This window comes from Gorilla gorilla, chromosome 12, assembly GCF_029281585.2.
Source record: "Gorilla gorilla gorilla isolate KB3781 chromosome 12, NHGRI_mGorGor1-v2.1_pri, whole genome shotgun sequence".
NCBI classification, from domain to species: Eukaryota; Metazoa; Chordata; class Mammalia; order Primates; family Hominidae; genus Gorilla; species Gorilla gorilla.
Window position 1 is genome coordinate 34,266,830 of NC_073236.2, and position 13,984 is coordinate 34,280,813.

Consider the following 13,984-nt stretch of genomic DNA (forward strand, 5'->3'; position numbering starts at 1 on the left):
CACTACAGAGAAGTGCTTAAAGGAGCTGATGGAGCTGAAAGCCAAGGCTCGAGAACTACGTGAAGAATGCAGAAGCCTCAGGAGCCAATGCGATCAACTGGAAGAAAGGGTATCAGTGATGGAAGATCAAATGAATGAAATGAAGCGAGAAGGGAAGTTTAGAGAAAAAAGAATAAAAAGAAAAGAACAATGCCTCCAAGAAATATGGGACTATGTGAAAAGACCAAATCTAAGTCTGATTGGTGTACCTGAAAGTGACGGGGAGAATGGAACCAAGTTGGAAAACACTCTGCAGGATATTATCCAGGAGAACTTCCCCAATCTAGCAAGGCAGGCCAACATTCAGATTCAGCAAATACAGAGAACGCCACAAAGATACTCCTCGAGAAGAGCAACTCCAAGACACGTAATTGTCAGATTCACCAAAGTTGAAATGAAGGAAAAAATGTTAAGGGCAGCCAGAGAGAAAGGCCGGGTTACCCACAAAGGGAGGCCCATCAGACTAATAGCAGATCTCTCGACAGAAACTCTACAAGCCAGAAGAGAGTGGGGGCCAATATTCAACATTCTTAAAGAAAAGAATTTTCAGCCCAGAATTTCATATCCCGCCAAACTAAGCTTCATAAGTGAAGGAGAAATAAAATACTTTACAGATAAGCAAATGCTGAGAGATTTTGTCACCACCAGGCCTGCCCTAAAAGAGCTCCTGAAGGAAGCGCTAAACATGGAAAGGAACAACCGGTACCAGCCACTGCAAAATCATGCCAAATTGTAAAGACCATCAAAGCTAGGAAGAAACTGCATCAACTAACGAGCAAAATCACCAGCTAACATGATAATGCCAGGATCAAATTTACACACAGCAATATTAACTTTAAATGTAAATGGACTAAATGCTCCAATCAAAAGACACAGACTGGCAAATTGGATAAAGAGTCAAGACCCATCAGTGTGCTGTATTCAGGAAACCCATCTCAGGTGCAGAGACACACATAGGCTCAAAATAAAAGGATGGAGGAAGATCCACCAAGCAAATGGAAAACAAAAAAAGGCAGGGGTTGCAATCCTAGTCTCTGATAAAACAGACTTTAAACCAACAAAGATCAAAAGAGACAAAGAAGGCCATTACATAATGGTAAAGGGATCAATTCAACAAGAAGAGCTAACTATCCTAAATATATATGCACCCAATACAGGAGCACCCAGATTCATAAAGCAAGTCCTGAGTGACCTACAAAGAGACTTAGATTCCCACACAATAATAAGGGGAGACTTTAACACCCCACTGTCAACATTAGACAGATCAACGAGACAGAAAGTCAACAAGGATACCCAGGAATTGAACTCAGCTCTGCACCAAGTGGACCTAATAGACATCTACAGAACTCTCCACCCCAAATCAACAGAATATACTTTTTTTCAGCACCACACCACACCTATTCCAAAATTGACCACATACTTGGAAGTAAAGCTCTCAGCAAATATAAGAGAACAGAAATTATAACAAACTGTCTGTCAGACCACAGTACAATCAAACTAGAACTCAGGATTAAGAAACTCACTCAAAACCACTCAACTACATGGAAACTGAACAACCTGCTCCTGAATGACTACTGGGTACATAACGAAATGAAGGCAGAAATAAAGATATTCTTTGAAACCAACGAGAACAAAGACACAACATACCAGAATCTCCAGGACACATTCAAAGCAGTGTGTAGAGGGAAATTTATGGCACTAAATGCCCACAAGAGAAAGCAGGAAAGATCCAAAATTGACACCCTAACATCACAGTTGAAAGAACTAGAAAAGCAAGAGCAAACACATTCAAAAGCTAGCAGAAGGCAAGAAATAACTAAAATCAGAGCAGAACTGAAGGAAATAGAGACACAAAAAACCCTTCAAAAAATTAATGAATCCAGGAGCTGGTTTTTTGAAAGGATCAACAAAATTGATAGACCGCTAGCAAGACTAATAAAGAAGAAAAGAGAGAAGAATCAAACAGACACGATAAAAAATGATAAAGGGGATGTCACCACCGATCCCACAGAAATACAAACTACCATCAGAGAATACTACAAACACCTCTACGCAAATAAACTAGAAAATCTAGAAGAAATGGATAAATTCCTTGACACATACACCCTCCCAAGACTAAACCAGGAAGAAGTTGAATTTCTGAATAGACCAATAACAGGCTCTGAAATTGTGGCAATAATCAATAGCTTACCAACCAAAAAGAGTCCAGGACCAGATGGATTCACAGCCGAATTCTACCAGAGGTACAAGGAGGAACTGGTACGCTTCCATCTGAAACTATTCCAATCAATAGAAAAACAGGGAGTCCTCCCTAACTCATTTTATGAGGCCAGCATCATCCTGATACCAAAGCCAGGCAGAGACACAACCAAAAAAGAGACTTTTAGACCAATATCCTTGATGAACATTGATGCAAAAATCCTCAATAAAATACCAGCAAACCAAATCCAGCAGCACATCAAGAAGCTTATCCACCATGATCAAGAGGGCTTCATCCCTAGGATGCAAGGCTGGTTCGATATACGCAAATCAATAAATGTAATCCAGCATATAAACAGAACCAAAGACAAAAACCACATGATTATCTCAATAGATGCAGAAAAGGCCTTTGACAAAATTCAACAACCCTTCATGCTAAAAACTCTCAATAAATTAGGTATTGATGGGACGTATCTCAAAATAATAAGAGCTATCTATGACAAACCCACAGCCAATATCATACTGAAAGGGCAAAAACTGGAAGCATTCCCTTTGAAAACTGGCACAAGACAGGGATGCCCTCTCTCACCACTCCTATTCAACATAGTGTTGGAAGTTCTGGCCAGGGCAATTAGGCAGGAGAAGGAAATAAAGGATGTTCAATTAGGAAAAGAGGAAGTCAAATTGTCCCTGTTTGCAGATGACATGATTGTATATCTAGAAAACCCCATTGTCTCAGCCCAAAATCTCCTTAAGCTGATCAGCAACTTCAGCAAAGTCTCAGGATACAAAATCAATGTACAAAAATCACAAGCATTCTTATACACCAATAACAGACAAACAGAGCCAAATCATGAGTGAACTCCCATTCATAATTGCTTCAAAGAGAATAAAATACCTAGGAATCCAACTTACAAGGGACGTGAAGGACCTCTTCAAGGAGAACTACAAACCACTGCTCAAGGAAATAAAAGAGGATACAAAGAAATGGAAGAACATTCCATGCTCATGAGTAGGAAGAATCAATATCGTGAAAATGGCCATACTGCCCAAGGTAATTTATAGATTCAATGCCATCCCCATCAAGCTACCAATGACTTTCTTCACAGAATTGGAAAAAACTACTTTAAAGTTCATATGGAACCAAAAAAGAGCCCACATCGCCAAGTCAATCCTAAGCCAAAAGAACAAAGCTGGAGGCATCACGCTACCTGACTTCAAACTATACTACAAGGCTACAGTAACCAAAACAGCATGGTACTGGTACCAAAACAGAGACATAGATCAATGGAACAGAACAGAGCCCTCAGAAATAATGCCGCATATCTACAACTATCTGATCTTTGACAAACCTGAGAAAAACAAGCAATGGGGAAAGGATTCCCTATTTAATAAATGGTGCTGGGAAAACTGGCTAGCCATATGTAGAAAGCTGAAACTGGATCCCTTCCTTACACCTTATACAAAAATTAATTCAAGATGGATTAAAGACTTACATGTTAGACCTAAAACCATAAAAACCCTAGAAGAAAACCTAGGCATTACCATTCAGGACATAGGCATGGGCAAGGACTTCATGTCTAAAACACCAAAAGCAATGGCAACAGAAGACAAAATTGACAAATGGGATCTAATTAAACTAAAGAGCTTCTGCACAGCAAAAGAAACTACCATCAGAGTGAATAGGCAAGCTACAAAATGGGAGAAAATTTTCGCACCCTACTCATCTGACAAAGGGCTAATATCCAGAATCTACAATGAACTCAAACGAATTTACAAGAAAAAAACAAACAACCCCATCAAAAAGTGGGCAAAGGATATGAACAGACACTTCTCAAAAGAAGACATTTATGCAGCCAAAAAACACATGAAAAAATGCTCATCATCACTGGCCATCAGAGAAATGCAAATCAAAACCACAATGAGATACCATCTCACACCAGTTAGGATGGCAATCATTAAAAAGTCAGGAAACAACAGGTGCTGGAGAGGATGTGGAGAAATAGCAACACTTTTACACTGTTGGTGGGACTGTAAACTAGTTCAACCATTGTGGAAGTCAGTGTGGCGATTCCTCAGGGATCTAGAACTAGAAATACCATTTGACCCAGCCATCCCATTCCTGGGTATATACCCAAAGGACTATAAATCATGCTGCTATAAAGACACATGTACACGTATGTTTATTGTGGCACTATTCACAATAGCAAAGACTTGGAACCAACCCAAATGTCCATCAATGATAGACTGGATTAAGAAAATGTGGCACATATGCACCATAGAATACTATGCAGCCATAAAAAATGATGAGTTCATGTCCTTTGTAGGGACATGGATGAAATTGGAAATCATCATTCTCAGTAAACTATCGCAAGAACAAAAAACCAAACGCCGCATATTCTCACTCATAGGTGCGAATTGAACAATGAGAACACATGGACACAGGAAGGGGAACATCACACTCTGGGGACTGTTGTGGGGTGGGGGAAGCGGGGAGGGATAGCATTAGGAGATATACCTAATGCTAAATGACAAGTTAATGGGTGCAGCACACCAGCATGGCACATGTATATATATGTAACTAACCTGCACATTGTGCACATGTACCCTAAAACTTAAAGTATAATAATAATAAAAAAAAATCTGAAATAGCTCTGAATTGATTTGGGGGTTACAAATTTTAGCAAATAGGTGAATTTGCAAATATGGAACCCATGAATAACAAGGGTCAACTATTTTCCACCAAATTTTGGAAGATTTCAGCCATTATTAGTATTTTTTTCTTCCTCTTTCTACCCTCTCCTGCTGTTCAGTTACATGTGTACTGGACAACTTCATTTTTTAAAATTTTATTTTATTTTATTTTATTTTATTTTATTTTATTTTAAGACAGAGTCTCACTCTGTCACCCCAGGCTGGAGTGCAGTGGTGTGATCTCAGCTCATTGCAACCTCCACCTCCCGGGTTCAAGCGACTCTCCCGCCTCAGCCTCCAGAGTAGCTGGGATTACAGGTATGCTCTACCATGCCCAGCTAATTTTTGTATTTTTAGTACAGATGGGGTTTCACCATATTGGTCAGGCTGGTCTCGAACTCCTGACCTCAAGTGATCTACCCACCTCGGCCTCCCAAAGTTCTGGGATTACAGGCTTGAGCCACTGCTCCCAGCCTGGACTACTTCATATTACCCCACAGATCTTGGAATTTCTATTTTTGCATGTATGTGACAAATTTATTGAGATATTATTCATATACAATTCACCCATTTAAAGTATATGATTCTGTGGTTTTTAGTATATTCACAGGGTTATGCAACTATCACCAACTATCACCAAAATTATTTTTTTTAAATTTATCTTTGTTATGGAGGGGGGGTCTCCCTATGTTGCCCAGGCTGGTCTCAATCCTCGTGCTTTCAGCCTCTTGAAATGTGGGGACTCCAGATGGGAGCCACTGTGCCTGGCCCCCAAATCAATTTTTTTCTTTTTTTTTTTTTTTGAGACTCAGTCTTGCTCTGTTGCCAGGCTGGAGTGCAGTGGCGCAGTTTCGGCTCACTGTAACCTCCGCCTCCCGGGTTCAAGCGATCCTCCTGTCTCAGCCTCCCAAGTAGTTGGGACTACAGGCGTGTGCCACCACACCCAGCTGATTTTTGTATTTTTAGTAGAGACGGGGTTTCACCATGTTGGCCAGGATGGTCTTGATCTCTTGAGCTCGTGATCCACCCGCCTCAGCCTCCCAAAGTGCCGGGATTACAGGTGTGAGCCACTGCGCCTGGCCCCAAATCAATTTTAGAACATGTTCATCACCCCCTACAAGAAACTCTGTATCCCCTGGCCCCCTTCTCATCATACATAGGCAACCATTAACCTACTTTCTGTCTCTAGAGATTTGCCTCATCTGGACATTTCATTAAATGGAATCGTAATACAATATGTGATATTTTGTGGCTGGCTTCTTTCACTTAGCATAACGTTTTCAAGATTCATCCATGTTGTAGCACGTTTTGGTACTGCATTCCTTTTTATGACCAAATAGTACATCTTGTGGTGCTGTAGTTTGGATAGAGACTGTTTGGCCCCACTGTGTCCCATGTTGAAATTTGATCCCTGGTGTTGGAGGTGGGGCCTGGTGGGAGGTGTTTGGATCATGGGGTCAGATTCCTCATGAATGGCTTGGTGCCATCATTGCAGTAATGAGTGAGTTAGTTCCCATGAGAGCTGGTTGTTAAAAAAGCCTGGTACCTCCCTCCTCTCTCTCTCTCTTGCTTCTGTCCTCTCGCCATGTGATCTCTGCACTCACCAGCTCCCCTTCACCTTCTGGCATGAGTGGAAGCAGCCTGAGGCCTCGCCAGCAGCAGATGCTGGCGCCATGCTTTCTTTACAGCTGGCAGAAATGTGGGCCAAGTAAAGCTCTTTCCTTTATAAGTTACCCAGCCTCAGGTGTTCCTTTATAGCAACACAAATGACTGAGATATATGGATAGACCACATTTTGTTTATCTGTTCATTAGTTGCTGAACTTGAGTTGTTTCTACTTTTTGGCTATTGCAAATAATGTGGTATAAAATTAATGCACAAATTATGTGGGTTTTTTTTCAATTCGTTTGTATACATAATTAGGAATGGAATGTTCGGGTCATATGGTAACTAAGTTTAATCTTCTGAAGAATTGCTAGCTATTTTTGAAAGCAGCTGCCCCATTTTACATTCCTACCAGAAGTTCCCATTTCTCCACATCCTTGCCAATACTTGCTACTGTCCACATTTTTTTTTATTATGGCCATCCTAGTGGGTGTGAAGTGTCATCTCATTATGGTTTTGATATGCATTTCCCTGAAGACTAATATATTCTCATTTTTCTTTAATCTTTTTCTTTCTGTTGTTCAGATTAGATAATTTCCATCAATTTCTCTTCAAGTTCACCAATTCCTTTCTCTGCCATCTTCAATCTGCTCTTGAGCTCTGATATTGTTTGAATGTTTGTGTCCCCAGCAAAATTCATATGTTCAAACCTAATCCCCAGTGCAATAGCATTAAGAGGTGGGGACTTGGCCAGGTGCAGTGGCTCACACCTATAATCCCAGCACTTTGGGAGGCTGAGGTGGGCGGATCACGAGGTCAGGAGATCAAGATCATCCTGGCTAATACAGTGAAACCCCGTCTCTACTAAAAATACAAAAAAAAAAAAAATTAGCCAGGCATGGTGGCGGGCACCTGTAGTCCCAGCTACTCGGGAGGCTGAGGCAGGAGAATGGTGTGAACCTGGAGGCAGAGCATGCAGTGAGCCGAGATTGCACCACTGCACTCCAGCCTGGGCGACAAAGCGAGACTCTGTCTCAAAAAAAGAAAAAAAAAAAAAAGAGGTGGGGACTTTAGGCAGTATTTAGGTCATAAGGGTGGAGCCCTCATGAATGGATTCAAGGCCCTTATAAAAGAGACCTGAGGGAGCTTGTTTGCCCCTTCCACCATGTGAGGTTGCAGCAAGAAGGAACAATCTATGAAGCAGAGAGTGGGCCCTCACCAGACACCCAATCTGCTGGTGCCTTGCTCTCAGACTTCCCAGCCTCTAGAACTGCAATACATTCTACTGCAATACATGTCTGTTCTTTAGAAGCTTACCCAGTCTACAGAATTTGGTTACAGCAACCCAAACAGAATGAGACAAGCCTATATAGCACAATTTTTATTTCAATTACATAGTTTTCAGCTATAGGATTTCCTTTTTTTTTTTTTTAGACAGTCTTGCTCTGTTGCCCAGGTTGTAGTGCAGTGGTGCAATCTCAGCTCACTGCAACCTCCACCTCCTGGTTTCAAGTGATTCTCCTGCCTCAGCCTCCGAAGTAGCTGGGATTACAGGCACGCACCATCATGCCCAGCTAATTTTTGTATTTTTAGTAGAGACGAGGTTTCGCCATGTTGGCCAGGCTGGTCTCAAACTCCTGACCTCAAGTGATCTGCCCGCCCCGGCCTCACAAAGTGCTGGGATTACAGGCATGAGCCACCTCGTCCAGCCTTTTTTTTTTTTTTTTAATGTAGAGACAGGGTCTCGCTCTGTTAGCTAGGTTGGAGTGCAATGGTGTGACCATAGCTCATCAAACTCCTGGGCCCAAGCAATACTCCTGCCTCAGTCTCCCTAGGAGCTACAGGAAGTAGGATTACAGGCATGTGCCACCACACCTGGCTAAATTTTTTTTGTAGAAACAGGGTTTCAGTATGTTGCCCAGGCTGGTCTTGAACTCCTAGGCTCAAGGGATCCTCCTGCCTTGGCCTCCCAAAGCTCTGGAATTACAGGCATGAGCCACCATGCCCAGCCTAGGATTTCTATTTTTATTTTTATTTATGTATTTATTTTTCTGAGACAGATTCTGGTTCTGTCACCCAGGCCAGAGTGCAGTGGCATGATCTTGACTCACTGCAACCTCTGCCTCCCAGGTTCAGGCAATTCTCCTGCCTTAGCCTTCTAAGAAGCTGGGATTATGGGTGTGCACCACACCTGGCTAATTTTTGTATTTTTAGTAGAGATGGGGTTTTGCCATGTTGGCCAGGCTGGTCTCAAACTCCCAACCTCAGATGATCTGCTCACCTCAGCCTCCCAAAGTGCTGGGATTACATTTTTATTTATTTTTTATTTTATTTATTTATTTATTCTTTTTTTTTTTTTTTTTTTTGAGACAGAGTCTCTGTCGCCCAGGCTGGAGTGCAGTGGTGCGATCTCGGCTCACTGCAAGCTCCGCCTCCCGGGTTCACGCCATTCTCCTGCCTCAGCCTCTCTGAGTAGCTGGGACTACAGGCGCCCACCACCACGCCCGGCTAATTTTTTTTTGTATTTTTAGTAGAGACAGGGTTTCACCGTGGTCTCGATCTCCTGACCTCATCATCCGCCCGCCTCGGCCTCCCAAAGTGCTGGGACTACAAGCATGAGCCACCGTGCCCGGCCTTTTTTTTATTGTTTTTATTTTTATTTTGAGATTCTCCAATTTCTTCATTGATTGTATATTTTCCTTCAATTATTTAAACATATTTATAATAGCTACTCGGAAGTCTTTGCTAAATCAAACATCTGGGCCCGCATAGCATCAATTTCTATTTGCCCCTTTTCCTGAATAGAGATCACATATTCCTGTTTCTTTGCATGTTTAGTAACTTTTGGTTGAACATTGGATATTGTAGATACAATGTTATAGTGACTTTGGATTCTGTCATGTTCTTCTAAAGATGCTTGGATTTTTATTCCAGTAAGCAGTTAATTGTCTGGATTCAATCTGCAAACTTCACATCCCTCACAGTGTAGTTACTGATATCTGTTCTTTTTGTGACCCGCTATTGCTTTAAGCCTGATCCCACAGGTCTTTCCTCTGCCTGCCAGATTTGGTGGCTAGCCAAGTATTTGGGCAGACATGGGGTTCATCGTGGCTGTGACTTCCTTGCTTCCAGGGATTCCCCTAATTTCCAGCCGCTCTGCCTGCTGTGTGCTCTGTCCTTAACTTCCGCTTTTTGAAACCCAAGATGCATGTGTTTGAGGCAAGGAGCATCAGACCCACAGCCCTTGTTCTGCATAGCTGTCTTTCAAGAGAAGACTCTTTCACCAGGCCCTGAGGGGTTTGCTTCACGTACGCACAGCTGAACTGTCAGTGGAGCAAAGCAGCTCATGCCCAGAACTGTCTTGTTGTTTGCTTGTTTTGATTTTAGTTTTAGCTTAAAACTCTTCTGAGGCAGGGTGTGGTGGCTCAGGCCTGTAATCCCAGCACTTTGGGAGGCCGAGGCAGTAGGATCACTTAAGCCCAAGAATTTGAGACCAGCCTAGGCAACAGTGAGACCCTGTCTCTGAAAACAAACAAATAAATAAATAAATAAATTTGCCAGGCGTGGTGTCATACACCTGTGGTCATAGCTACTTGGGAGGCTGAGGTGGAAGGATGGCTTGAGCCCAGGAGGTCAAGGCTACAGTGAGTTGCAATTGTGCCACTGCACTTCAGCCCGGGCAACAAAGCCAGACCCTGTCTCAAAAAACAAAAAACAACTATGGCTGAGTGCAGTGGCTTATGCCTGTAATCCCAGCACTTTGGGAGCTTGAGGCCAGAGGATCACTTTGAGGCCAGAGGATCACTTGAGCCCAAAAGTTCAAGACCAGCCTGGGCATTGTGGCGAGACCTCATCTCTACAAAAAATACAAAAATTAGCCAGGCATGGTGGCATGGGCCTGTAGTCCCAGCTACTCAGGAGGCTGAGGTGAGAGGATCACCTAAGCCCAGGAGGTCGAAGCTGCAATGAGCCGTGTTTGCACCAATTCATTCCAGCCTGGGGCTACAGAGCAAGATCCTGTCTCGAAAAAAATAAAAAATAAATAAAACTCTTCTGGTTTCTGTCTGATTTCCAGTATCTTTAAGTTTGGGGTTTTTGCTTTGTTTTGTTTTGATTTTTTTTTTTTTAAACACAGAGTCTCGCTCTGTTGCCCAGGCTGGAGTGCAGTGGCATCATTATAGCTCATTGTAATCTTGAACCTCTGGGCTCAAGCGATCTTCCTGCCTCAGCCTCTGGAGTAGCTAGGACAACAGGCATATGCCACTATGCCCAACTTATTAAAAAAAAAAAAAAAGAAAGTTTTGTAGAGATGGAGTCTCTCTATGTTGCCAAGACTGGTCTTGAATTCCCAGCATCAAGGAATCCTTCTGCCTTGGCCTCCTAAAGTGTTAGGATTACAGGTGTGAGCCACCATACCTGGCCTTTAAGTATTTTTTTTAAATCCAGTATTTTACTGTTTTGAAAGCCCCCAGCTGAATTAGGGGTCCGGTACCACAGCGCCTAGCAACACCGTCCTAACACGAAATAAACAGGAGCAGGATGTGAGTGTTTACACTGTGCCTTTCGTTACTTCTAACTGTGGACAGCCTGCTGCTTAGTTGTCTGATCCATGACCAGGTGTCCCTCACTGGGAAACTTGTTTATACTGGCAGACGCCCTTGTGGCCCTTGTCTGACCCATGTCCTGCCTGCCCATTGCTCTGATGCTAGGATCCTGACCTTGTGTTCTCCCTGGCATCCCAGGGAAAACTCCGCCTGGGGTAGCCCCTGGTTCTTCAGATGGAGGGCGCAGTACACCATAATCAGAAACAAGCTCAAAGATTTATTACTTTCAGATCCTGGGCAGGGAAGGCACAGTGAGTCAGGAGAATGTCTCCTGTCCCTGGCTCACACGAAGCAGGAACAAAGGGTCAGGCAGAAAGAGAGAGAGAGAGAGAAAGAAAGGGAGAGACAGAGAGAGAGAGGCAGCAACTGACAGTAGGTATAAGGAGGCTCACCAGAGCCCAGGAGTATAGATAAGGAAATAGGATGTGGGTCACCTTAAGTTCATGCACAAATGCCTGAATGGGCCATTAAACAGAAGCAGCAGGAAAAGTGGGGAGCTGCTAGGTGAGAGAGCTGCTTCTAAGTTCTTACCTCTGCTCACCTGCTTGAACCATTTGGGTGTGTTGTTCTGCTTCTAATGCCTAGGCAGCAACCTTCGCTGTGTCATTCCCATGACACTTATCACTGTTGGTTTGGGGGTTGGCGTGCTCACTTAACTCCTGCCTCTACCAAATGGTCACTCTCCACCAGTTGCGTGTGTGTGTGTGTGTTTGTGTGTGTGTATTAGCCCTTGCATGTGTGTGTATTATCTTGCATTGCTGAAAAGTAATACCTGAGACTGGGTAATTTATAAAGAGGTTTAATTGGCTCATGGTTCTGCAGCCTATAGGAAGCATGACACAGGCATTGGCTCAGCTTCTGGGGAGACCTCAGGGAGCTTTTACTCACAGTGGAAGATGAAGCAGGAGCAGACATCTCACATAGCAGAGCAGGAGCAAGAGAAAGACAGTAGGGGGCCAGGTGCAGTGGCTCACACCTGGAATCCCAGCACTTTGGGAGGCCAAGGTGGGCAGATCACTTGAGGTCAGGAGTTTGAGACCAGCCTGGCCAACATGGTTAAACCACGTCACTACAAAAAATACAAAAATTAGCTGGGCGTGGTGGTGCGCACCTGTGATCCCAGCTATTCAGGAGGCCGAGGCACGAGAATCACTTGAACCCGGAAGGTGGGGGTTGCAGTGAGTCAAGGCTGTGCCACTGCACCACAGCCTGGGTGACAGAGCGAGATCCTGTCTTTTTAAAAAAAAAAAAAGAGAGAGAAAGAGAGTGCAGTGGGGGAGATGCCACACACTTTTAAGTGACCAGATCTCATGTGAACTCAGTCACTATTGCAATGACAGCACCAAGAAGATGGCGCTAAACCATTCATGAGAATTCTACACCATGTTCCAATCACCTTTCATCAGGCCCCATCTTCAATATTGAGGATTACAATTCAACATGAGATTAGGTGGCGTCATGTATTGAAACTGTATCAGTGTGTGATTGTATGTGTGTGTTTCCCACTGCACTCAGCATCCAAGCATGTATTGTTGACCCCACACCATCAGGTGGCCTCCGCCAGCCCTCTCCCCTCCTGTCCACTGAGCCTCCCAGCTCTTCATCCTTCCCCTGCACACTGACCTTTTATATCTGTCCCTGGAGCAAACCATGCCCATTTCCGCTTGCTGTTCCCTCTGCACGGAATGCTGTGTTCCCAGGTTTCCATGTGTTGACTCTGCGAGAAAAGGCCACTCCAAGAAAGAGGGATATTAAAGATTCAGCTTCCATGTTACTTCCTGGTGTGTCCTTTCCTGACCTCCCAACATATCCCCCACGTCCCTCTCACCTCAGCCTCTTTTATTGTCTCCATGGCCTTATTGCTATTGAAAATGATCTCAGTTGTTAACTCCAGAATGGCAGCTCCCTAGGGGAGGGACCTTGCCTTCCGTACCGACCGGATCTCCAGCCTCTAAAGCAATATATAGTAGGTACTCAATAAACATGTACCGAATGAGTAAGTGATCCTTTTTTTTTTTTTTTTTTTTTGACGGAGTCTCGCTCTGTCACCCAGGCTGGAGAACAATGGCGTGATCTCATCTCACTGCAACCTCCACCTCCAGGGTTCAAGCGATTCTCCTGCCTTAGCCTCCCAAGTAGCTGGGAATACAGGTGCATGCTGCCACACCCGGCTAATTTTTTTTGTATTTTAGTAGAGACGGGGTTTCACCGTGTTACCCAGGCTGGTCTTGAACTCCTGAGCTCAGACAATCCACCCACCTCAGCCTCCCAAAGTGCTAGGATTACAGACGTGAGCCACCGCACCTGGCCAGATCCCTTTTAAAACAAAAGACAAACTGACAATTAATCAGCGAGCAACCACAGGACATAGGGTTGGAGGTGCGGGCTACGTACTCTTAAAATTGCCTAACAGTGCAGTGCTGGACCAGACCCCTAGCCTCTGTACACCTCAGCATCCTCATCACCAGACAGGCATAATCATCCCTGCCTTGCTTGCTTCACAGGCCTAATGTGGACCGGAGTGCTTTGGAGAAAGTTGAAACTGTACGGGTATCAAAGAATGTCTTCTAGAAGAGCTGCTCCCATAATTCTGTAGATGTATTATGCTTTTTCTTAATCCCCTGCTGAAGCAAATTGGAAGTTCATTGCTTCCTACTAGAGTTTGCTACACATTTGTTTTTCTGTAAGACCAAGACCCCAGGATCCAAGACCCTCTGATTCAGCATCAGAGTCCTGTGTCTCAGCAATGATTCTGTTGATTAAGCAAAGCAGAGACTGTCTGCTCGGCTGCATGTCATGTGTGCTGGGTGCACTGTGGACGTCTGACCAGACACAAAGTGCTC